Here is a 25470-nt window from a genome sequence, read left to right on the forward strand (position 1 = left end):
GTCCAAGGGCGGTGATGTCATGCCACGCCCGACGTCATCGGACCGTGCGTGTAGTCCAAAGGGGGTGATGGCATATCACGCCTGACTTCGTTCGACAGCGTGTGCTGTCCAAGGGCGGTGATAACATGCCACGCCTGCCGTCATCCGACCGTGTGTGCTGTCCAAGAGCGGTGATGTCATGACACGCCCGACGTCATTTAACAGTACGTGCAGTCCAAGGACGATGATGACATGTTACACTCGACGTTATTCGACCGTTTGTGCTGCACAAAGGCGATGATGGCTTGCAACGCCCGATGTCATTCGAACATGTGTGCTGTCCAAAGGCGGTGATGTCATGCCACGCCCGACATCGTCCGACCGTGCGTGTAGTCCAAGGGCGATGATTTCATGCCACGCCCGATGTCGTTCGATCGTGCGTGCAGTTCAAGGGAGGTGATGTCATGCCACGCCCGACGTCGTCTGACCATGCGTGCAGTCCAAGGGCGGTGATGTCATGCCACGCCCGACGTCGTCCGACCGTGCGTGCACTCCAAGGGCGGTGATGTCATGCCACGTCTGAAGTCGTTCGATCGTGTGTGATGTCCAAGGGCGTGATTGCATGCCACGCCCGACGTCGTCTGACCGAGTGTGATGTCCAAGGGTGATGATGGCATGCCACGCCCGACGTCATTCAACCGTGTGTGTTGTCCAAAGGCAGTGATGTTATGCCACACACGACGTAGGCTGGCCGTGTGTACTGCCCAAGGGCAGTTATGTAATGCCACGCCCGAAGTCATCGTACCGTGTGTGCTATCCAAGGGCTGTGATATCATGCCACGCCCGACGTTGCCGATCGTGTGTGCTGTCTAAGGGCGATGATGTCATGCCACACCCGATGTTGCCGACTGTGTGTGCTGTACAAGGCCGATGATGTCATTCCATGCCCAACAACAACTGATTGTGTGTGCTGTGCAAAGGCGGTGATGTCAGGCCATGCCCGATGTAGTCCGACTATGTGTGTTACCCAAGGGCGGTGATGTAATGCCTCGCCCGACATCGTATTACCGTGTGTACTATCAAAGTCCGGTGATGTCATGCCATGCCTGGCATTGCCGATCGTGTGTGCTTTCCAAGGGCGGTGATGTCATGCCACGCTTGACGTCGTTCGACCATTTGTGCTGCCCAAAGGTAATGATAGCATGCCAAGCTCGACGTGTTCGACCGTGTATGCTGTCCAAACGAGATGATGGCATGTCACGCCCGACGTCATCTGAACGTGAGTGTAGTCCAAGGGCGGTGATGTCATGCCACGCCCGATGTCGTTCGACCGTGTGTGCTTCCCAAACACGATGATGGCATGCCACGCCCGACGTCATTCGACCGTGTATACTGCCCAAATGAGATGATGGCTTGTCAAGCCCAACGTCATCGGACCGTGTATGCTGCCTAAAGACGATGATGGCATGCCACCTCGACGTTGTCCGTCCGTGCGTGCAGTCCAAGGGCGGTGATGTCATGTTACGCTCGATGTTATTCGACCATTTGTGCTGCTCAAAAGCGATGATGGCAAGACATGCCTGACGTCGTTCGACCGTGTGTGCTTCCCAAACACGATGATGGAATGCCGCGCCTGACATCGTGTTACCGTGTATGCTGCCTAAACGAGATGATGGCATGTCACACCCGACGTCATCGGACCGTGCGTGTAGTCAAAACGCGGTGATGGCATGTCACACCCGAATTCGTTCGACAGTGTGTGCTGTCTAAGGGCGGTGATGGCATGCCACGCGTGCCATCGTCCGACCGTGTGTGTTGTCTAAGTGCGGTAATGTCATGCCACGCCCGACGTCATCGAACAGTACGTGCAGTCCAAGAATGGTGTTGGCATGCCACGCCCGACATCATCTGATCGTGCCTGCTGTCCAAGGGTGGTGATGTCATGCCACACACGACGTCGTTCGATAGTGTGTGCTGTCCAAAGGCGATGATGTCATGCCACGCCTGACGTTGTTCGATCATTTGTGCTGCCCAAAGTGATGATGGCATGCCACGCCCGACGTCGTTCGACCGTGTGTGCTGCCCAAATGAGATGATGGCATGTCACACCTGACGTCATCCGACCGTGCGTGTAGTCTAAGGGCGGTGATGTCATGCCACGCCCGATGTCGTTCGACTGTGTGTGTTGCCCAAAGGCGATGATGGCATGCCAAACCCGACGTTGTCCGACCGTGCGTGCAGCCCAAGGGCGGTGATATCATGATACGCTCGATGTTATTCGATCGTTTGTGCTGCTCAAAGGCGATGATGGCATGACACGCCTGACGTCGTTCGACCGTGTGTGCTTCCCAAACACGATGATGGCATGCCACGCCCGACGTCATTCGACCGTGTATGCTGCCCAAACGAGATGATGGCATGTCAAGCCCGATGTCATCGGATCGTGCGTGTAGTCCATAGGGGGTGATGACATATCACGCCTGACTTCGTTCGACAGCGTGTGCTGTCCAAGGGCGGTGATGGCATGCCACGCCCGCCGTCATCCGACCGTGTGTGCTGTCCAAGAGCGGTGATGTCATGACACGCCTGACGTCATTTAACAGTACGTGCAGTCCAAGGGCGGTGATGTCATGCCACGCCCGACGTCATCCGACCGTGCCTGCAGTCCAAGGGCGGTGATGTCATGCCTTGTCCGACCTCGTTCGACCGTGTGTGCTGTCCAAAGGCGGTGATGTCATGCCACACCCAACGTCGTCTGACTGTGCCTGCAGTCCCAGGGCGGTGATGTCATGCCACGCCCGATGTCATCCAACAATACGTGCAGTCCAAGAATGGTGATGTCATGCCACACCCGACGTCATCCGATCGAGCCTGCAATCCAAGCATGGTGATTTCATGCCACGCCTGACGTCGTCTGATTGTGTGTGTTGTGCAAAGGCGGTGATGTCAGGTCACGCCCGATGTAGTCCGACCGTGTGTGCTGCCCAAGGGCGGTGATGTAATGCCACGCCCGACGTCGTTCGACCGTGTGTACTATCCATGTCCGGTGATGTCATGCCACACCTGACATTGCCGACCGTGTGTATTGTCCAAGGGCGGTGATGTCATGCCACGCCTGACATCGTTCCACGATTTGTGCTGCCCAAACGAGATGATGGCAGGTCACTCCTGACGTCATCCGACCTTGCGTGTAGCCCAAGGGCGGTGATGTCATGCAACGCCCAATGTCGCTCGATCGTGTGTGCTGCCCAAAGGCGATGATGGCATGCCACGCCCGACGTTGTCCGTTTGTGATTGCAGCCCAAGGGCGGTTATGTCATGTTACGCTCGACGTTATTCGACCGTTTGTGCTGTTCAAAGGCGATGATGGCATGCCACGACCGACGTCGTTCGACCGTGTGTGCTTCTAAAACACGATGATGGCATGCGACGCCTGACGTCGTTCGACCGTTTATGCTGCCCAAACGAGATGATGGCATGTCACACCCGACGCCATCGGACTGTGCGTTTTGTCCAAAGGCGGTGATGGAATGTCACACCCGACTTCGTTTGACCGTGTGTGCTGTCCAAGGGCGGTGATGTCATGCCACACCCGACGTCATAAAACAGTATGTGCAGTCCAAGGGCGGTGATGTCATGCCACACCCGACGTCATCCAACAGTACGTGCACTCCAAGGGTGGTGATGTCATGCCACGCCCAACGTCGTTCGACTGTGTGTGTTGTCCAAAGGCGGTGATATCATGCCACGCCTGACGTCGTTCGACCATTTGTGCTGACCAAGGGTGATGATGGCATGCCACGCCTGACGTCGTTTGACCGTGTGGTCTGCCCTAACGAGATGATGGCATGTCACGCCCGACGTCATCCGATTGTGCGTGTAGTCCAAGGGTGGTGATGTCATGCCACGCCCAACGTTGTCTGACCGTGTGTGCATTCCAAGGGCGGTGATGTCATGCCATGCCCGACTTTGTCCGACCGTGCGTGCAGTCCAAGGGTGGTTATGTCATGCCACGCCCGACGTTGTCGACCGTTTGTGCTGCTCAACGGCGATGATGGCATGCCACGCCCGATGTCATTCGACCGTGTGTGCTTCCCAAACACGATGATGTCATGCCACTCCCGACGTCGTTCAATCGTGTATGCAGTCCAAACGAGATGGTGACATGTCAAGCCCGACGTCATCAGACCGTGCGTGTAGACTAAAGTCGATGATGGCATGCCACGCACGCTGTCATCCGACCGTGTGTGCTATCCAACCGTGGTCATGTCATGCCACGCCCGACGTCATCCAACAGTACGTGCAATCTAAGGGCTCTTATGTCATGACACACCCGACGTCATCCGACCGTGCCTGCAGTCCAAGGGCGGTGATGTCATGCCTCATCCGACGTCGTTCGACCGTGTGTGCTGTCCAGAGGCGGTGATGTCATGCCACACCCGACGTCGTCTAACTGTGCGTAAAGTCCAAGGGCGGTGATGTCATGCCACGGCCGACGTCCTTCGACCTTTAATGCCGCACAAACGCGATGATGGCATGCCACGCCCGACGTCGTTCGACCATGTGTGTTGTCCAAGGGCGGTGATGTCATGCCATGCCCGACTTTGTCAGACCGTGCGTGTAGTCCAAGGACGGTGATGTCATGCCACGCCCGACGTCTTCGACTGTGTGTGCTGTCCAAGGTTAGTGATTTCATACCACGCACAACGTTGTCCGCCTTAGTGTGATGTCCAAGGGCGGTGATGACATGTCACTCCTGAAAAGCCGACTCTGCGTGCTATCCAAGGGCGGTGATGTCATCCCATGCCCTACGTTACCGATCATGTGTTCTGTCCAAGGTCAGTGATGTCATGCCACATCCGAAATCGTCCGACCGTGCGTATAGTCAAACGGCGGGGATGTCATGCCACGGCTGACGTCGTTCGACTGTGTATGCTGCCCAAAGGCGATGATTGCATGCCACGCCCGACGTCATTCGTTTGTGTGTGCTGCCCAAACGCAATGATGGCATGCCACGCCTGACGTCTTTCAACCGTGTATGTTGTCCAAAGGCGGTGATGCCATGTCACGCCCAACGTCATTCTACCGTCTGTGCTGTCTAAAGGCGGTGATGTCATGCCATGCCTGACATCGTCCGACCATGCGTGTAGTCCAAGGGCGGTGATGTCATGTCACGCCCAATATCGTTCGACCGTGTGTACTGCCCAAACGCGTTGATGGCATGCCACGCCTGACGTCGTTCGACCGTGTATAATGTCCAAAGGTGGTGATGGCATGCCACGCCCGACGTCGTTCGACCGTGTGTGCTGTCCAAGGGCGGTGATGGCATGCCACGTGCAACGTCGTTCGATCGTGTGCGCTGTCCAAGGGTGGTGATGTCATGCCACGCCAAATGTCATCTTATCGTGCGTGCAGTCCAACGGCGGTGATGTCATGCCACGCCCGACGTCATTCGACCGTTTGTACTGCCCAAAGGCGATGATGGCTTGCCACGCCCGACGTCGTTCGTTTGTGTGTGCTGCCCAAACGAGATGATGGCATGCCACGCCTGACGTCGTTCAACCGTGTATGTTGTCCAAAGGCGGTGATGTCATATCACGCCCAACGTCATTTGACCGTGTGTGCTGTCTAAAGGCGGTGATGTCATGCCACTCCTGACATCGTCCAACCATGTGTGTAGTCCAAGGGCGGTGATTTCATGTCACGCCCGATGTCGTTCGAACGTGTGTGCTGCCCAAACGCGTTGCTGGCATGCCACACCCGACATCGTTCGACCGTGTATGCTTTCCAAAGGCGGTGATGGCATGCCACGCTTGACGTCGTTCGACCGTGTGTGCTGTCCAAGGGCGGTGATGTCATGCCACGCAACGTCATTCGACCGTGTGTGCTGTCCAAGGGTGGTTATGTCATGCCACGCCTGTTATCATCTGACCGTGCGTGCAGTCAAAGAGTGGTGATGTCATGCCAAGCTTGACTTCATCCGACTGTGAATGTAGTCCAAGGGAAGTGATGTTATGCCACGCCCGACGTAGTTCGATCGTGTTTTGCTATCCAAGGGCGGTGATGTCATGCCACGCCCGACATTGTCCGACCGTGCGTGCAGTCCAAGGGCGGTGATGTAATGCCACGCCCGACGTCGTTCGATCGTGCATGCAGTGCAAGGGCGGTGATGTCATGCCACGCCCAACATTGTCCGACCGTGTGTGATGTCTAAGGGCGGTTATGTCATGCCATGCCTGACGTGATTCGACCGTCTGTGCTGCCCAAAAGCGATGATGACATGCCATGCGCGACGTTGTTCGACCGTATGTGCTTCCCAAACGCGATTTTGGCATGCCACGCCCAACATCGTTTGACCGTGTATGCTGTCCAAAGGCGGTGATGGCAAGTCACGCCCGATGTTGTTCGACCGTGTGTGCTGTCCAAGGGCGGTGATGGCATGCCACGCACGACGTCGTTTGACCGTGTGTGCTGTCCAAGGGCGCTGAGGACATGCCACGACCGATCTCATCCGACCGTGCGTGCAGTCCAAGGGCGGTGATGTAATGCCACGCCCGACGTCATCCGACCGTGCGTGCAGTCCAAGGGCAGTGATGTCATGCCACGCCCGACATCGTTCTACCGTGTGTGTTGTCCAAGGGAGGTGATGTCATGTAACGCCCAACGGCGTCCGTGCGTGCAGTCCAAGGGTGGTGATGTCCTGCCACGACCAACGTCGTTCGACCTTTTGTGCTGCCCAAACGCGATGATAACTTGCCACGCCTAACGTCGTTCGACCGTGTGTGTTGTCCATGGGTGGTGATGTCATGCCACGCCCAACGTTGTCCGATCGTGCGTGTAGTCCAAGGGCGGTGATGTCATGCCACGCCCGACGTCGTTCGATCGTGCATACAGGCCAAGGGCGGTGATGTCATGCCTTGCCCGACGTCGTCCGACCGTGTGTGATGTCTAAGGGCGGTTATGTCATGCCACGTCCGACGTCATTCGACTGTCTGGGCTGCCCAAAATGCGATGATGGCATGCCATGCGCGACGTTGTTCGACCGTGTGTGCTTCCCAAACGCGATTTTTGCATGCCACACCCGATGTCGTTTGACCGTGTATACTGCCAAAGGCGGTGATGGCATGTCACGCCTGATGTTGTTCGACCGTTTGTGCTGTCCAAGGGCGGTGATGGAATGCCACACAGGACGTCGTCTGACCGTGTGTGTTGTCCAAGGGCGCTGATGACATGCCATGATCGATCTCATCCGACCGTGCGTGCAGTCCAAGGGCGGTGATGTCATGCCACGCCCGACGTCATCCGACCGTGCCTGCAGTCCAAGCGTGGTGATGTCATGCCACGCCCGATGTTGTTCTACCATGCGTGTTGTCCAAGGGCGGTGATGGCATGTCTCGCCCGATGTTGTTTTACCGTGTGTGCTGTCCAAGGGCAGTGATGGAATGCCACGCACGACGTCGTCTGACCGTGTGTTCTGTCCAAGGGCGCTGATGACATGCCACGATCGATCTCATCCGACCGCGCATGCAGTCCAAGGGCGGTGATGTCATGCCACGCCCGACGTACTCCGACCATGCGTGCAGTCCAAGGGCGGTGATGTCATGCCACGCCCGACGTTGTTTTACCGTGTGTGTTGTCCAAGGGCGGTGATGTCATGCAACGCCCGACGGCGTGTGCCCGTGCATGCAGTCCAAGGGCGGTGATGTCATGCCACGACCAACGTCATTTGACCTTTTGTGCTTCCCAAACGCGATGATGACATACCACGCCTAACGTCGTTCGACCGTGTGTGTTGTCCAAGCGGTGATGTCATGCCACGCCTGACATTGTCCGACCGTGCGTGTAGTCCAAGGGAGGTGATGTCATGCCATGCTCGACGTCTTCGACCGTGTGTGCCGTCCAAGGATGGTGATGTCATGCCACGCTTGACATCGTTTGACTGTGCGTGCCGTCCAAGGGCTATGATGGCATGCCATGCCCAACGTCGTTTGATCGATTGTGCTGTCCAGACGCGGTGATCGCATTTCACACCTGACGATGCCGACCGTGTGTGCTATCGAAGGGCGGTGATGTCATGCCATGCCCGACGTTGCAGACCGTGTGTTCTGTCCAAGGTCGGTTATGTTATGCCACGCCTGACGTCGTCAGACCGTGCGTGTAGTCCAAGGGCGGTGATGTCAAGCCACGTCCGACGTCGTTCAACCGTTTGTGCTGCCGGAGGCGATGATGGCATGCCACGCTCGACGTCATCCAACAGAGCGTGCTGTCCAAGGGCGGTGATGTCATGCCACGCCCGACGTCATTCGACCATTTGTGCTGCCCAAAGGCAATGATGGTGTGCCACGCCCGACGTCGTTTGACCGTGTGTGCTGCCCAAACGCGTTGATGGCATGCCACGCCCGACGTCGTTCGACCAGGTATGCTGTCCATAATTGGTGATGGCATGCCACGCCCAACGTCGTTCGACTGTGTGTGATACCCAAGGGCGATGATGGCATGCCACAACCAACGCCGTCCGATAGTGTGAGCTATCCCAAAGGCGATTATGGCATGCCACGCTCGACGTGATTCGACCATGTGAGTTGTCCAAAGGCGGTGATGGCATTTCACGCCTGACGTTGATCGACCATGTTTAACATCCAATGGCTATGATCGCATGCCACGCCCAAAGTCATTCGACCGTTTGTGCTGCCCAAAAGCGATGATGGCATGCCACGCCTGAATTTGTTCGACCGTGTGTGCTGTCCAAAGGCTGTGATGTCATCCCACGCCCGACGTAGTCTAACCGTGTGTGCTGCCCAAAGGCGGTGATGTCATTCCATGCCCGACGTCGTCCGACCGTGTGTGCTGTCCAAAGGCGGTGATGTCATGCCACACCCGACGTTTAAGACCGTGTATGCTATCCTAGGGTGGTGATGGCATGTTACGCCTGACGCCGTCCGACAGTGTGAGCTAGCCCAAAGCCGATGATGGCATGCCATGCCCGACGTCATTCGACCATGTGAGTTGTCCAAAGGCGGTGATGGCATGTCACGTCTGGCGTTGTTCGAAAGTGTTTGTCGTCCAAGGGCTATGACTGCATGCCACGCCCAACGTCGTTCGACCGTGTGTGCTGCCCAAAAGCGATGATGGCATGCCACACCCAACATCATCCAACCGTGCGTGCAGTCCAAGGGCAATGATGTCATGCCATGCCCTACGTCGCACAACTGTGTGTGCTGTCCAAAGGAGGTGATGTCATGCCGCGCCTGACATCGTTCGACCGTGTGTGCTGCCTAATGGCAATGATGTCATGCCACGCCTGACATCGTTCAACCTTTTGTGCTGCCCAAATGCGATTGTGGCATGCCACGGGCGACGTCGTTCGACCGTGTGTGCTGCCAAAAGGTGATGATGGCATGCCACGCCGGACGTCTATCAACCGTATGTGTTTTCCACAGGCGGTGATGGCATGTCACGCCAGATGTCATCTGACCATGTGTGCTGTCCAAGGGCTGTAATGTCATGCCATGCCCGACGTTGCCGACCGTGCGAGCGTTCCAAGAGCGGTGACGTAATGCCACACCTGAGGTTGCTGACCGTGTGTGCTATCCAAGGGCGTTGATGTCATGACACGCCTTACGTCATCTGACCGTGCGTGCCGTCCAAGGGTGGTGATGTCATGCCACACCCGACGTCATCCCACCATACGTGCAGTCCTAGGGCGCTGATGACATGCCACGCCTGACGTCGTTTGAACGTTTGTACAGCCAAAAGGCGATTATGGCATGCCACGCCCGACCTCATTAGACCGTGTGTGCTGCCCAAAGGCGATGATCGTATGCCACACCCAACGTCGTTCAACCGTGTGTTGTCCAAAGGCGGTGATGTCATGCCACGCCCGACGTCATCCGACCGTGCGTGCCGTCCAAGGCGGTGATGTCATTCCACGCCTAACGTCGTTCAACCGTTTGTGCTTCCCAAAGGCGATGATGGCATGCCATGCCCGACGTCGTTAGACTAGGTGTGCTTCCCAAGGACGATGATGGCATGCCATGCCTGACGTCGTTCGAGCGTGTATGTTGTTCAAAGGTGGTGATGGCATGTCATGTCCGACGTCGTTCGATCGTGTGTGATATCCAAGGCAGTGATGTCATGCCACGCTCGACGTCGTTCGGCCGTGTGTGCTGCCAAAAGGCGATGATGGCATGCCACGCCCAATGTTGTTTGACCGTGTGTGCTGTCCAAAGGCAGTGATGGCATGTTAAGCCTGACAACGTTCTACCGTGTTTGCCTTCCAAGGTTTATGATGGCATGCCACGCCCGATGTTGTTCAAGCGTTTATTCTACCTTAAGGCGATGATGGCATGCCACACCCGACTACCTTCGACTGTGTGTGCTTTCCAAAGGCGGTGATGGGATGCCACGCCAGACGTCGTTCGACCGTGTGTGCTGTCCAAAGGTGGTGATGTCATGCCACGCCCGACGTTGCCGACCGTGTGTGCTGCCCAAGGGAGGTGATGTCATGCCACGCTCGACGTCGTCCGACCGTGTGTGTTGTCCAAGGGCGGTGATGTCATGCCACGCCCCACTTTGCCGACCGTGTGTGCAGTCCAAGGGGGGTGATGTCATGCCACGCCCGACGTTGTTGACCGTGCGTGATGTCCAAGGGAGGTGATGTAATGCCACTACTGACGTTACAGACTGTGTGTGTTTTCCAAGGTCGGTGATGTCATGCCATACCCGACGTCGTCTGACCGTGCGTGTACTCCAAGGGAGGTGATGTCATGTCACGCCCGACGTCGTTCGATCGTGTGTGTTGTTTAAGGGCGGTGATGTCATGCCACGCCCGACATCATCCGACCGTGCCTGCAGTCCAAGGGCGGTGATGTCATGCCTTGTCCGACCTCGTTCGACCGTGTGTGCTGTCCAAAGGCGGTGATGTCATGCCACACCCGACGTCGTCTGACTGTGCCTGCAGTCCCAGGGCGGTGATGTCATGCCACGCCCGATGTCATCCAACAATACATGCAGTCCAAGAATGGTGATGTCATGCCACACCCGACGTCATCCGATCGAGCCTGCAGTCCAAGCATGGTGATTTCATGCCACGCCTGACGTCGTCTGATTGTGTGTGTTGTGCAAAGGCGGTGATGTCAGGTCACGCCCGATGTAGTCCGACCGTGTGTGCTGCCCAAGGGCGGTGATGTAATGCCACGCCCGACGTCGTTCGACCGTGTGTACTATCAAAGTCCGATGATGTCATGCCACGCCTGACATTGCCGACCGTGTGTATTGTCCAAGGGCGGTGATGTTATGCCACGCCTGACATCGTTCCACGATTTGTGCTGCCCAAACGAGATGATGGCAGGTCACTCCCGACGTCATCCGACCTTGCGTGTAGCCCAAGGGCGGTGATGTCATGCAACGCCCAATGTCGCTCGATCGTGTGTGCTGCCCAAAGGCGATGATGGCATGCCACGCCCGACGTTGTCCGTTTGTGATTGCAGCCCAAGGGCGGTTATGTCATGTTACGCTCGACGTTATTCGACCGTTTGTGCTTCTCAAAGGCGATGATGGCATGCCACGCCCGACGTCGTTCGACCGTGTGTGCTTCTAAAACACGATGATGGCATGCGACGCCTGACGTCGTTCGACCGTTTATGCTGCCCTAACGAGATGATGGCATGTCACACCCGACGCCATCGGACTGTGCGTTTTGTCCAAAGGCGGTGATGGAATGTCACATCCGACTTCGTTTGACCGTGTGTGCTGTCCAAGGGCGGTGATGTCATGCCACACCCGATGTCATAAAACAGTATGTGCAGTCCAAGGGCGGTGATGTCATGCCACACCCGACGTCATCCAACAGTACGTGCACTACAAGGGCGGTGATGTCATGCAACGCCCAACGTCGTTCGACTGTGTGTGTTGTCCAAAGGCGGTGATATCATGCCACGCCTGACATCGTTCGACCATTTGTGCTGACCAAGGGTGATGATGGCATGCCACGCCTGACGTCGTTCGACCGTGTGGTCTGCCCTAACGAGATGATGGCATGTCACGCCCGACGTCATCCGACTGTGCGTATAGTCCAAGGGTGGTGATGTCATGCCACGCCCAACGTTGTCTGACCGTGCGTGCATTCCAAGGGCGGTGATGTCATGCCATGCCCGACTTTGTCCGACCGTGCGTGCAGTCCAAGGGTCGTTATATCATGCCACGCCCGACGTTGTCGACCGTTTGTGCTGCTCAACGGCGATGATGGCATGCCACGCCCGATGTCATTCGATCGTGTGTGCTTCCCAAACACGATGATGTCATGCCACTCCCGACGTCGTTCAATCGTGTCTGCAGTCCAAACGAGATGATGACATGTCAAGCCCGACGTCATTAGACCGTGCGTGTAGACTAAAGTCGATGATGGCATGCCACGCACGCTGTCGTCCGATCGTGTGTGCTATCCAACCGTGGTCATGTCATGCCACGCCCGACGTCATCCAACAGTACGTGCAGTCTAAGGGCGCTTATGTCATGACACACCCGACGTCATCCGACCGTGCCTGCAGTCCAAGGGCGGTGATGTCATGCCTCGTCTGACGTCGTTCGACCGTGTGTGCTGTCCAGAGGCGGTGATGTCATGCCACACCCGACGTCTTCTTACTGTGCGTAAAGTCCAAGGGCGGTGATGTCATGCCACGGCCGACGTCATTCGACCTTAAATGCCGCGCAAACGCGATGATGGCATGCCACGCCCGACGTCGTTCGACCATGTGTGTTGTCCAAGGGCGGTGATGTCATGCCACGCCTGACGTCGTTCGACTGTGCGTGCTGCCCAAAGGCGATGATTGCATGCCACGCCCGACGTCATTCGTTTGTGTGTGCTGCCCAAACGCGCTGATGGCATGCCACGCCTGACGTCTTTCAACCGTGTATGTTGTCCAAAGGCGGTGATGTCATGTCACGCCCAATGTCGTTCGACCGTGTGTACTGCCCAAACGCGTTAATGGCATGCCACGCCTGACGTCGTTTGACCGTGTATGCTGTCCAAAGGTGGTGATGGCATGCCACGCCCGACGTCGTTCGACCGTGTGTGCTGTCCAAGGGCGGTGATGGCATGCCACGTGCAACATCATTCGATCGTGTGCGCTGTCCAAGGATGGTGATGTCATGCCACGCCTAATGTCATCTTATCGTGCGTGCAGTCCAACGGCGGTGATGTCATGCCACGCCCGACGTCATTCGACCGTTTGTACTACCCAAAGGCGATGATGGCATGCCACGCCCGACGTCATTCGTTTGTGTGTGCTGCCCAAACGAGATGATGGCATGCCACGCCTGACGTCGTTCAACCGTGTATGTTGTCCAAAGGCGGTGATGTCATATCACGCCCAACGTCATTCGACCGTGTGTGCTGTCTAAAGGCGGTGATGTCATGCCACTCCTGACATCGTCCAACCATGTGTGTAGTCCAAGGGCGGTGATTTCATGTCACGCCCGATGTCGTTCGAACGTGTGTGCTGCCCAAACGCGTTGCTGGCATGCCACACCCAACGTCGTTCGACCGTGTATGCTTTCCAAAGGCGGTGATGGCATGCCACGCTTGACGTCGTTCGACCGTGTGTGCTGTCCAAGGGCGGTGATGTCATGCCACGCAACGTCATTCGACCGTGTGTGCTGTCCAAGGGTGGTTATGTCATGCCACGCCTGTTATCATCTGACCGTGCGTGCAGTCAAAGAGTGGTGATGTCATGCCAAGCTTGACTTCATCCGACTGTGAATGTAGTCCAAGGGCAGTGATGTTATGCCACGCCCGACGTAGTTCGATCGTGTTTTGCTATCCAAGGGCGGTGATGTCATGCCACGCCCGACATTGTCCGACCGTGCGTGCAGTCCAAGGGCGGTGATGTCATGCCACGCCCGACGTCGTTCGATCGTGCGTGCAGTGCAAGGGCGGTGATGTCATGCCACGCCCGACATTGTCCGACCGTGTGTGATGTCTAAGGGCGGTTATGTCATGCCATGCCTGACGTCATTCGACCGTCTGTGCTTCCCAAAAGCGATGATGACATGCCATGCACGACGTTGTTCGACCGTATGTGCTTCCCAAACGCGATTTTGGCATGCCACGCCCAACGTAGTTTGACCGTGTATGCTGTCCAAAGGCGGTGATAGCAAGTCACGCCCGATGTTGTTCAACCGTGTGTGCTGTCCAAGGGCGGTGATGGCATGCCACGCACGACGTCGTTTGACCGTGTGTGCTGTCCAAGGGCACTGAGGGTATGCCACGACCGATCTCATCCGACCGTGCGTGCAGTCCAAGGGCGGTGATGTCATGCCACGCCCGAGGTCATCCGACCGTGCGTGCAGTCCAAGGGTGGTGATGTCATGCCACGCCCGACATCGTTCTACCGTGTGTGTTGTCCAAGCGAGGTGATGTCATGCAACGCCCAACGGCGTCCGTGCATGCAGTCCAAGGGTGGTGATGTCCTGCCACGACCAACGTCATTCGACCTTTTGTGCTGCCCAAACGCGATGATGACTTGCCACGCCTAACGTCGTTCGACCGTGTGTGTTGTCCATGGGTGGTGATGTCATGCCACGCCCAACGTTGTCCGATTGTGCGTGCAGTCCAAGGGCGGTGTTGTCATGCCACGCCCGACGTCGTTCGATCGTGCATACAGGCCAAGGGCGGTGATGTCATGCCTCTTTGACGTCGTCCGACCGTGTGTGATGTCTAAGGGCGGTTATGTCATGCCACGTCCGACGTCATTCGACTGTCTGTGCTGCCCAAAATGCGATGATGGCATGCCATGCGCGACATTGTTCGACCGTGTGTGCTTCCCAAACGCGATTTTTGCATGCCACACCCGACGTCGTTTGACCGTGTATACTGCCAAAGGCGGTGATGGCATGTCACGCCGATGTTGTTCGACCGTGTGTGCTGTCCAAGGGCGGTGATGGAATGCCACACAGGACGTCGTCTGACCGTGTGTGCTGTCCAAGGGCGCTGATGACATGCCACGATCGATCTCATCCGACCGTGCGTGCAGTCCAAGGGCGGTGATGTCATGCCACGCCCGACGTCATCCGACCGTGCCTGCAGTCCAAGCGCGGTGATGTCATGCCACGCCCGACGTTGTTCTACCATGCGTGTTGTCCAAGGGCGGTGATGGCATGTCTCGCCCGATGTTGTTTGACCGTGTGTGCTGTCCAAGGGCAGTGATGGAATGCCACGCACGACGTCGTCTGACCGTGTGTGCTGTCCAAGGGCGCTGATGACATGCCACGATCGATCTCATCCGACAGCGCATGCAGTCCAAGGGCGGTGATGTCATGCCACGCCCGACGTCATCCGACCGTGCGTGCAGTCCAAGGGCGGTGATGTCATGCCACGCCCGACGTTGTTGTACCGTGTGTGTTGTCCAAGGGCGGTGATGTCATGCAACGCCCGACGGCGTCCGCCCGTGCATGCAGTCCAAGGGCGGTGATGTCATGCCACGACCAACGTCATTTGACCTTTTGTGCTTCCCAAACGCGATGATGACATACCACGCCTAACGTCGTTCGACCGTGTGTGTTGTCCAAGCGGTGATGTCATGCCACGCCTGACGTTGTCCGACCGTGCGTGCAGTCCAAGGGCAGTGATGTCATGTTACGCTCGACGTTATTCGACCATTTGTACTGCTCAAAAGCGATGATGGCATGACATGCCTGACGTCGTTCGACCGTGTGTGCTTCCAAAACACGATGATGGAATGCCGCGCTTGACGTCGTTCGACTTTGTACGCTGCCTAAACGAGATGATGGCATGTCACACCCGACGTCATCGGACCGTGCATGTAGTCCAAGGGCGTGATTGCATGCCACGCCTGACGTCGTCTGACCGAGTGTGATGTCCAAGGGTGATGATGGCATGCCACGCGCGACGTCGTCTTATCGTGTGTGCTGTCGAAGTGCGGTGATGTCATGCCACGCCCGACGTCATCCAACAGTATGTGCAGTCCAAGAATGGTGATGTCATGCCACGCCTGACATCATCTGATCATGCCTGCTGTGCAAGGGCGGTGATGTCATGCCACGCCTGACGTCGTTCGATCATTTATGTTGCCCAAAGTGATGATGCCATGCCACGCCCGACGTCGTTCGACCATGTGTGCTGCCCAAATGAGATGATGGCTTGTCACACCTGACGTCATCCGACCGTGCGTGTTGTCTAAGGGCGGCGATGTCATGCCTCGCCCGATGTCGTTCGACTGTGTGTGCTGCCCAAAGGCGATGCTGGCATGCCACACCCGACGTTATCCGACCGTGCGTGCAGCCCAAGGGCGGTGATGTCATGATACGCTCGACATTATTCGACCGTTTGTGCTGCTCAAAGGCGATGATGGTATGACACGCCTGACGTCGTTCGACCATGTGTGCTTCGCAATCACGATGATGGCATGCCACGCCCCACGTCATTCGACCGTGTATGCTACCTAAACGAGATGATGGCCTGTCAAGCCCGACATCATCGGACCGTGCGTGTAGTCAAAAAGGGGTGATGGCATATCACGCCTGACTTCGTTCGACAGCGTGTGCTGTCCAAGGGCTGTGATGGCATGCCACGCGCGCCGTCATTCGACCGTGTGTGCTGTCCAAGAGCGGTGATGTCATGACACGCCCGACGTCATTTAATAGTACGTGCAGTCCAAGGGCGGTGATGTCATGTTACGCTCGACGTTATTCGACCGTTTGTGCTGCACCAAGGCGATGATGGCTTGCCACGCCCGACGTCATTCGAACGTGTGTGCTGTCCAAAGGCGGTGATGTCATGCCACGCCTGACATCGTCCGACCGTACGTGTAGTCCAAGGGCGATGATGTCATGCCATGCCAGATATCGTTCGACCGTGCGTGCAGTCCAAGGGAGGTGATGTCATGCCACGCCCGACGTCGTCCGACCATGCGTGCAGTCCAAGGGCGGTGATGTCATGCCACGCCCGACGTCATCGGACCGTGCGTGTAGTCCAAAGGGGGTGATGGCATATCACGCCTGACTTCGTTCGACAGCGTGTGCTGTCCAAGGGCGGTGATAACATGCCACGCCTACCGTCATCCGACCGTGTGTGCTGTCCAAGAGCGGTGATGTCATGACACGCCCGACGTCATTTAACAGTACGTGCAGTCCAAGGACGATGATGACATGTTACACTCCACGTTATTCAACCGTTTGTGCTGCACAAAGGCGATGATGGCTTGCAACGCCCGATGTCATTCGAACATCTGTGCTGTCCAAAGGCGGTGATGTCATGCCACGCCCGACATCGTCCGACCGTGCGTGTAGTCCAAGGGCGATGATTTCATGCCACGCCCGATGTCGTTCGATCGTGCGTGCAGTTCAAGGGAGGTGATGTCATGCCACGCCCGACGTCGTCTGACCATGCGTGCAGTCCAAGGGCGGTGATGTCATGCCACACCCGATGTCGTCCGACCGTGCGTGCACTCCAAGGGCGGTGATGTCATGCCACGTCTGACGTCGTTCGATCGTGTGTGATGTCCAAGGGCGTGATTGCATGCCACGCCCGACGTCGTCTGACCGAGTGTGATGTCCAAGGGTGATGATGGCATGCCACGCCCGACGTCATTCAACCGTGTGTGTTGTCCAAAGGCAGTGATGTTATGCCACACACGACGTAGGCTGGCCGTGTGTACTGCCCAAGGGCAGTTATGTAATGCCACGCCCGAAGTCATCGTACCGTGTGTGCTGTCCAAGGGCTGTGATATCATGCCACGCCCGACGTTGCCGATCGTGTGTGCTGTCTAAGGGCGATGATGTCATGCCACACCCGATGTTGCCGACTGTGTGTGCTGTCCAAGGCCGATGATGTCATTCCATGCCCAACGTCAACTGATTGTGTGTGCTGTGCAAAGGCGGTGATGTCAGGCCATGCCCGATGTAGTCCGACCATGTGTGTTACCCAAGGGCGGTGATGTAATGCCTCGCCCGACATCGTATTACCGTGTGTACTATCAAAGTCCGGTGATGTCATGCCACGCCTGGCATTGCCGATCGTGTGTGCTTTCCAAGGGCGGTGATGTCATGCCACGCTTGACGTCGTTCGACCATTTGTGCTGCCCAAAGGCAATGATAGCATGCCAAGCTCGACGTGTTCGACCGTGTATGCTGCCCAAACGAGATGATGGCATGTCACGCCTAACGTCATCCGAACGTGAGTGTAGTCCAAGGGCGGTGATGTCATGCCACGCCCGATGTCGTTCGACCGTGTGTGATTACCAAACACGATGATGGCATGCCACGCCCGACGTCATTCGACCGTGTATACTGCCCAAATGAGATGATGGCTTGTCAAGCCCGACGTCATCGGACCGTGTGTGCTGCCTAAAGACGATGATGGCATGCCACACCCGACGTTGTCCGTCCGTGCGTGCAGTCGAAGGGCGGTGATGTCATGTTACGCTCGATGTTATTCGACCATTTGTGCTGCTCAAAAGCGATGATGGCAAGACATGCCTGACGTCGTTCGACCGTGTGTGCTTCCCAAACACGATGATGGAATGCCGCGCCTGACATCGTTTGACCGTGTATGCTGCCTAAACGAGATGATGGCATGTCACACCCGACGTCATCGGACCGTGCGTGTAGTCAAAACGCGGTGATGGCATGTCACACCTGACGTTGTTCGACCGTGTGTGCTGCCTAAAAGGCAATGATGGCATGCCACGCCCGACGTCATTCGATCGTGTGTGCTGCCCAAATGCGATGATGGCATGCCACGCTCGACGTTGTTCGACTGTGTGTGCTATCCAAGAGTGGTGATGTCATGCCACGCCCGACATCGTCAGACCGTGCGTGCAGTCCAAGGGCGTGGATGTCATGCCACCCCCGAGGTCGTTCGATCGTTTGTGCTACCCAAAGGTGATGATGGCATGCCTGCCGACGTCGTTGGACCGTGTGTGCTTCCCAAACGCGATGATGGCATGCTAAGCCCGACGTAGTTCGACCGTGTGCGCTGTCAAAAGGCAGTGATGACATGTCTCGCCTGATGTCGTTCGACCATGTGTGCTGTCCAAAGGCGGTGATGACATGCCACGCCCAACGTCGTCCGACCGTGCGTGTAGTCTGAAGGAGGTGGTTTCATGCCATGCTCGACATTGTTTGACCGTGTGTGTGGTCAAAGGGCGTTGATGTCACGCCACGTCAGATCGTGCATGTAGTCCAAGGGCGGTGATGTTATGCCACGCTCGACGTCGTCCGATCGTGCGTGTATTCCAAGGGCGGTGATGTCATGACACGCCCGACATCATTCGATCATGTGTGCTACCCAAAGGTGATGCTGGCATGCCACGCCCGACGTCGTTTGATCGTGTGTGCCGTCCAAGGGTGATGGCATTCCACGCTCGACATCGTTCGACCGTGTGTGCTGCCCAAACGCGATTATGGCATGCCACGCTCGACGTTGTTCGACCATGTGTGCTATCCAAGGGTGGTGATGTCATGCCACGCCCGGCATCGTCCGACCATGCGTGCAGTCCAAGGGCGAAGATGTCATGCCACGCCCGACGTCGTGCGATCGTTTGTGCTGCCCAAAGGTGATAATGTCATGCCACGCTCGACGTCGTTGGACCGTGTGTGCTGCCCAAACGGGATGATGGCATGCTATGCCCGATGTGGTTCGACCGTGTGCGCTGTCAAAAGGCAGTGATGGCATGTCTCGCCCGATGTCGTTCGACCATGTGTGTTGTCCAAAAGCAGTGATGACATGCCACGCCTAATGTAGTCCGACCGTGCGTGTAGTCCAAGGGAGGTGGTTTCATGCCACGCTCGACATCGTTTGATCGTGTGTGTGATCAAAGGGCGATGATGTCACGCCATGCCAGACCGTGCGTGTAGTCCAAGGGCGGTGCTGTTATGCCACGCTCAACGTCGTTCGATCGTGCGTCTATTCCAAGGGTGGTGATGTCATGACACGCCCGACATCATTTGATCGTGTGTGCTTCCCAAAGGTGATGATGGCATGCCACGCCCGACGTCGTTTGATCTTTTGTGCCATCCAAGGGCGGTGATGTCATGCCACACCCGACATCATCCGACCATGTGAGCTGTCCAAGGGCGGTGATGGCATGCCACGCACGACGTTGCTGACCGTGTGTGCTGTCCAAGGGTGATGATGTCATGCGACGCCCGATGTTGCCGACTGTGTGTGTTGTCCAAGAGCGTTGATGTCTTGCCACGCCTGACGGTGACTGATCGTGCGTGCAGTCCAAGGGCGGTGATGTAATGCAACACCCGACGTCGTTCGACCATGTGTTCTGTCTAAGGGCGGTGATGTCATGCCACGCCCGACGTCGTCTGACCCTACGGGATGCCCAAAGGCGATGATGGCATGCCACGCCCGACGTCGTTCAACCATGTGTGCTGCCCAAAGGCGATGATGGCATGCCACGCCCAGCGTCGTTCGATTGTATGAGCTGTCCAAAGGCGGTGATGGCATGTCTCGCCCAACGTTGTTCGACCGTGTGTGCTTTCCAAGGGCGGTGATGCCATGCCAAGCCCGACGTCGTCCGACCATGTGTGCAGTCCAAGGGCGATGATATCATATCACGCCCGACGTCATTCGATCGTGTGTGCTTTTCAAGGGCGGTGATGTCGTGCCACGCCCGATGTCATCCTACTGTGTGTGCTGTCCAAGGGAGGTGATGGCATGCGACGCCCGACGTCGTCTGACCGTGTGTACTGTCCAAGGGCGGTGATGGCATGCCACGCCTGACGTTGTTCGACCGTGTGTGCTATCAAACGGCATTGATGGCATGTCATGCCCAACGTCGTTCATCGTGTTTGCGGTCCAAGGGCTATGATGGCATGCCACGCCCGACGTCGTTCGATCGTGTGTGTTCTCCAAAGGAGGTCATGGATTGCCACGTGCGACGTCGTTCGACCGTGTGTGCTCTCCAAAAGAGGTTATTTCATGTCACGCCTGACGTCGTTCGACCGTGTTTGCCGTCCAAGGTCTGTGATGGCATGCCACGCCCAACGTCTTTCGGCCGTGTGTGCTGCCCAAAGGCGATGATGGCATGCCACGCACGACGCCGTTCGATCGTGTGTGCTGTTAAAAGGCGGTGATGTCATCCACAACCGACGTAACCTGACCGTGTGTCCTTATCAAGGGCGGTTATGTCATTCCACGCCCGACATCGTCATATCGTGTGTGCAGTCCATGGGCGGTTCTATCATGCCACGCTTGACGTTGCCGACCATGTGTTCTGTCCAAGGGTGGTGATGTCATGCCACACCCGACGTTGTTCACCGTGTGTGCTGTCCAAGGGCGGTGATTTCACGCCACGCCCGACGTCGTCATACCGTGTGTGCTGTCCAAGGGTGATGATGTCATGCGACGCCCGATGTTGCCGAGCATGTGTGTTGTCCAAGAGCGTTGATGTCTTGCCACGCCTAACGTCGATTGATCGTGCGTGCAGTCCAAGAGCGGTGATGTCATGCAACACCCGACGTCGTTCTACCATGTGTTCTGTCTAAGGGCGGTGATGTCATGCCACGCCCGACGTTGTCCGACCCTACGGGATGCCCAAAGGCGATGATGGCATGCCACGCCCGGCGTCGTTCGACCATGTGTGCTGCCCAAAGGCGATGATGGCATGCCACGCCCAGCGTCGTTCGACCGTGTGTGCTGTCCAAAAGCGGTGATGGCATGTCTCGCCCGACATCATCCGACCGTGTGTGCTATCCAAGGACGGTGATGGCATGCCACGCCCGACGTTGCTGACCGTGTGTGCTTTCCAAGGGCGGTGATGTCATGCCAAGCCCTACGTCGTCCGACCATGTGTGCAGTCTAAGGGCGATGATATCATGTCACGCCCGACGTCATTCGATCGTGTGTGCTTTCCAAGGGCGGTGATGTCATGCCAAGGGCGGTGATGTCATTTGACTGTGTGTGCTGTCCAAGGGAGGTGATGGCATGCCACGCCGAACGTTGTCCGACCGTGTGTACTTTCCAAGGGCGGTGATGGCATGCCACGCCTGACGTCATCCGACTGTCTATGCTTCCCAATGCCCGACATCGTCCGACCGTGTGTGCTGTCCAAAGGCGGTGATGGAATGCCACGCCCAACGTCGTTCGACAGTGTTTGCCATCCAAGTGTGATGATGGCATACCACGCTCGACGCTGTCTGACTGTGTCAGCTACTCCAAGGGCGGTGATGGCATGCCACGCCCGACGTTGTTCAACCGTGTGTGAAGTCCAAATGCGATGATGACATGTCAAGCCCGACGTCGTTCGATCGTGAGTGCTATCAAACGGCATTGATGGCATGCCATGCCCGACGTCGTTCATCGTGTTTGCAGTCCAAGGGCTATGATGGCATGCCACGCCTGACGTCGTTTGACCGTATTTGCCGTCCAGGGTCTATGATGGCATGCCACGCCCAACGTCTTTCGACCGTATGTGCTGCCCAAAGGAGATGATGGCATGCCACGCACAACGTCATTCGATCGTGTGTGCTGTCAAAAGGCGGTGATGTCATCCACGACCAACGTAACCTGACTGTGTGTTCTTATCAAGGGCGGTTATTCCATGCCACGCCCGACATCGTCATATCGTGTGTGCAGTCCATGGGCGGTTCTATCATGCCACACTTGACGTTGCCGACCGTGTGTTCTGTCTAAGGGTGGTGATGTCATGCTACACCTAACATTGCCCACCGTGTGTGCTGTCCAAGGGCGGTAATGTCACGCCACGCCTGACGTCGTCATTTCCGTGTGTGCTGTCCATGGGCGATGATGTCATGCCACGCGCGATGTTCCCGACCGTGTGTGTTGTCCAAGAGCGTTGATGTCTTGCCACGCCTAACGTCGACTGATCGTGCGTGCAGTCCAACGGCGGTGATGTGATGCAACACCCGACGTCGTTCGACCATGTGTTCTGTCTAAGGGTGGTGATGTCATGCCACGCCCGACGTCGTCCGACCCTACGGGATGCCCAAAGGCGATGATGGCAAGCCACGCCCGACGTCGTTCGACCATGTGTGCTTCCCAAAGGCGATGATGGCATGCCACGCCTAGCGTCGTTCGACCGTGTGTGCTGTCCAAAGGCGGTGATGGCATGTCTCGCCCGACGTCATCCGACCGTGTGTGCTGTCCAAGGACGGTGATGGCATGCCACGCCCGACGTTGCTGACTGTGTGTGCTTTCCAAGGGCGGTGATGTCATGCAAAGCCCGACGTCGTCCGACCATGTGCGCAGTCCAAGGGCGATGATATCATGTCACGCCCGACGTCATTCGATCGTGTGTGCTTTCCAAGGGCGGTGATGTCATGCCACGCCCGATGTCATCCGACTGTGTGTGCTGTCCAAGGGAGGTGAAGGCATGCTACGCCCGACGTTGTCCGACCGTGTGTACTGTCCAAGGGCGGTGATGGCATGCCACGCGTGACGTCATCCGACTGTCTATGCTTCCCAAAGGCGATAATGGCATGCCACTCTCGACGTCGTCTGACCGTGTGTGCTGTCCAAAGGCGGTGATGGCATGCCACGCCCAATGTCGTTTGGACAGCACACACCGTGTTTGCCACCCAAGTCCGATGATTGCATACCACGCTCGACGCCGTCTGACTGTGTCAGCTACTCCAAGGGCGATGATGGCATGCCACGCCCGACGTTGTTCAACCGTGTGTGAAGTCCAAAGGCGATGATGACATGTCAAGCCCGACGTCGTTCGACCGTGTGTGCTATCAAACGGCGTTGATGGCATGCCATGCCCGACGTCGTTCATCGTGTTTGCAGTCCAAGGGCTATGATGGCATGCCACGCCTGATGTCCTTCGATCATGTGTGTTCTCCAAAAGCGGTCATGGATTGCCACGTGCGACGTCGTTCAGCCGTGTGTGCTCTCCAAAGGAGGTTATTTCATGTCACGCCTGACGTCATTCGACCGTGTTTGCCGTCAAGGGTCTATGATGGCATGCCACGCCCAACGTCTTTCGGCTGTGTGTGCTGCCTAAAGGCGATGATGGCATGCCACGCGATGTCGTTCGATCGTGTGTGCTGTCAAAAGGCGGTGATGTCATCCACAACCAACGACCTGACCGTGTGTCCTTATCAAGGGCGGTTATGTCATGCCACGCCCGACATTGTCATATCGTGTGTGCAGTCCATGGGCGGTTCTATCATGCCACGCTTGACGTTGCCGACCGTGTGTTCTGTCCAAGGGTGGTGATGTCATGCCACACCCGACATTGCCCACCGTGTGTGCTGTCCAAGGGCGGTGATGTCACGCCACACCCGACGTCGTCATACCATGTGTGCTGTCCAAGGATGGTAACGTTAGGCCATGCCCGACGTTGACGACCGTGTATGCTGTCCAAGGACGGTGATGTCATGCTACGCCCGACGTTGCTGACCGTGTGTGCTGTCCAAGGGCGGTGATGTCATGCCACACCCGACGTCGTCCGACTGTGCGTGCAGTCCAAGGGCGATGATGTCACGCAACACACGATGTTTTTCGACCGTTTGTACTGCCCAAAAGCGATGATGGCATGCCATGCGCGACGTTGTTCGACCGTTTGTGCTGCCCAAAGGCGATGATGGCATGCCACGCCCGACGTCGTTCGATCGTGTGTGCTTCCAAAAGGCGATGATGGCATGGCACGCCCGACGTCGTTCGAGCGTGTGTGCTGTCCAAGGGCGGTGATGTCATGTCATGCCATACCCGATGTCGTTCGACCGTTCGTGCTGTGCTAGGGCGGTGATGTCATGCCACACCCGATGTCGTCCGACCGTGCGTGCTGTGCAAGGGCGATGATGTCATGCCACGCTCGACGTCGTTCGACCGTGAGTGCTGTCTAAAGGTGGTGATGTCATGCCACGCCCGACGTCGTTCAATCATGTGTCTGTTCAAGGGAAGTGATTTCATGCCACACCCGACGTCGTCCGACTGTTTGGGCAGTCCAAGGGCGGTGATTTCATGCCACGCCTGACATAGTTCAACCGTTTGTGCTGCCCAAAGGTTATGATGGCATGCCTTGCCCGACGTTATTTAACCATGTGTGCTGCCCAAACGCGATGATGACATGCCACGCCCGAAATTGTTCGACCGTGTGTGCTGCCCAAAGCGATGATGGCATGCCATGCCCTACGTCGTTCCACCATGTGTGCTGTCCAATGGAAATGAATGTCATGCCACGCCCGACGTTGCCGACCATGTGTGCTGTCCAAGGGCGGTGATGTCATGCCACGTCTAACGTTGTCGAGCGTGTGTGCTGTCCAAGAGAGGGGATGTGATGCCACACTTGACGTCGTTCGACCATGCGTGCAGTCCAAAGGTGATGATGGCATGCCACGCCTAACTTTGTTCGACGGTGTGTGCACTCCAAGGGTGGTGATGTCATGCCACGCCCGACGTCGTTCGACCGTGTGTGCTGCCCAAAGGCGATGATGGCATGCCACACCCGACGTCATTCGACAGTTTCTGCTGCCCAAAGGCAATGATGGCATGCC

This window comes from Solanum lycopersicum, chromosome 6, assembly GCF_036512215.1.
Source record: "Solanum lycopersicum chromosome 6, SLM_r2.1".
Classification (NCBI taxonomy): Eukaryota; Viridiplantae; Streptophyta; class Magnoliopsida; order Solanales; family Solanaceae; genus Solanum; species Solanum lycopersicum.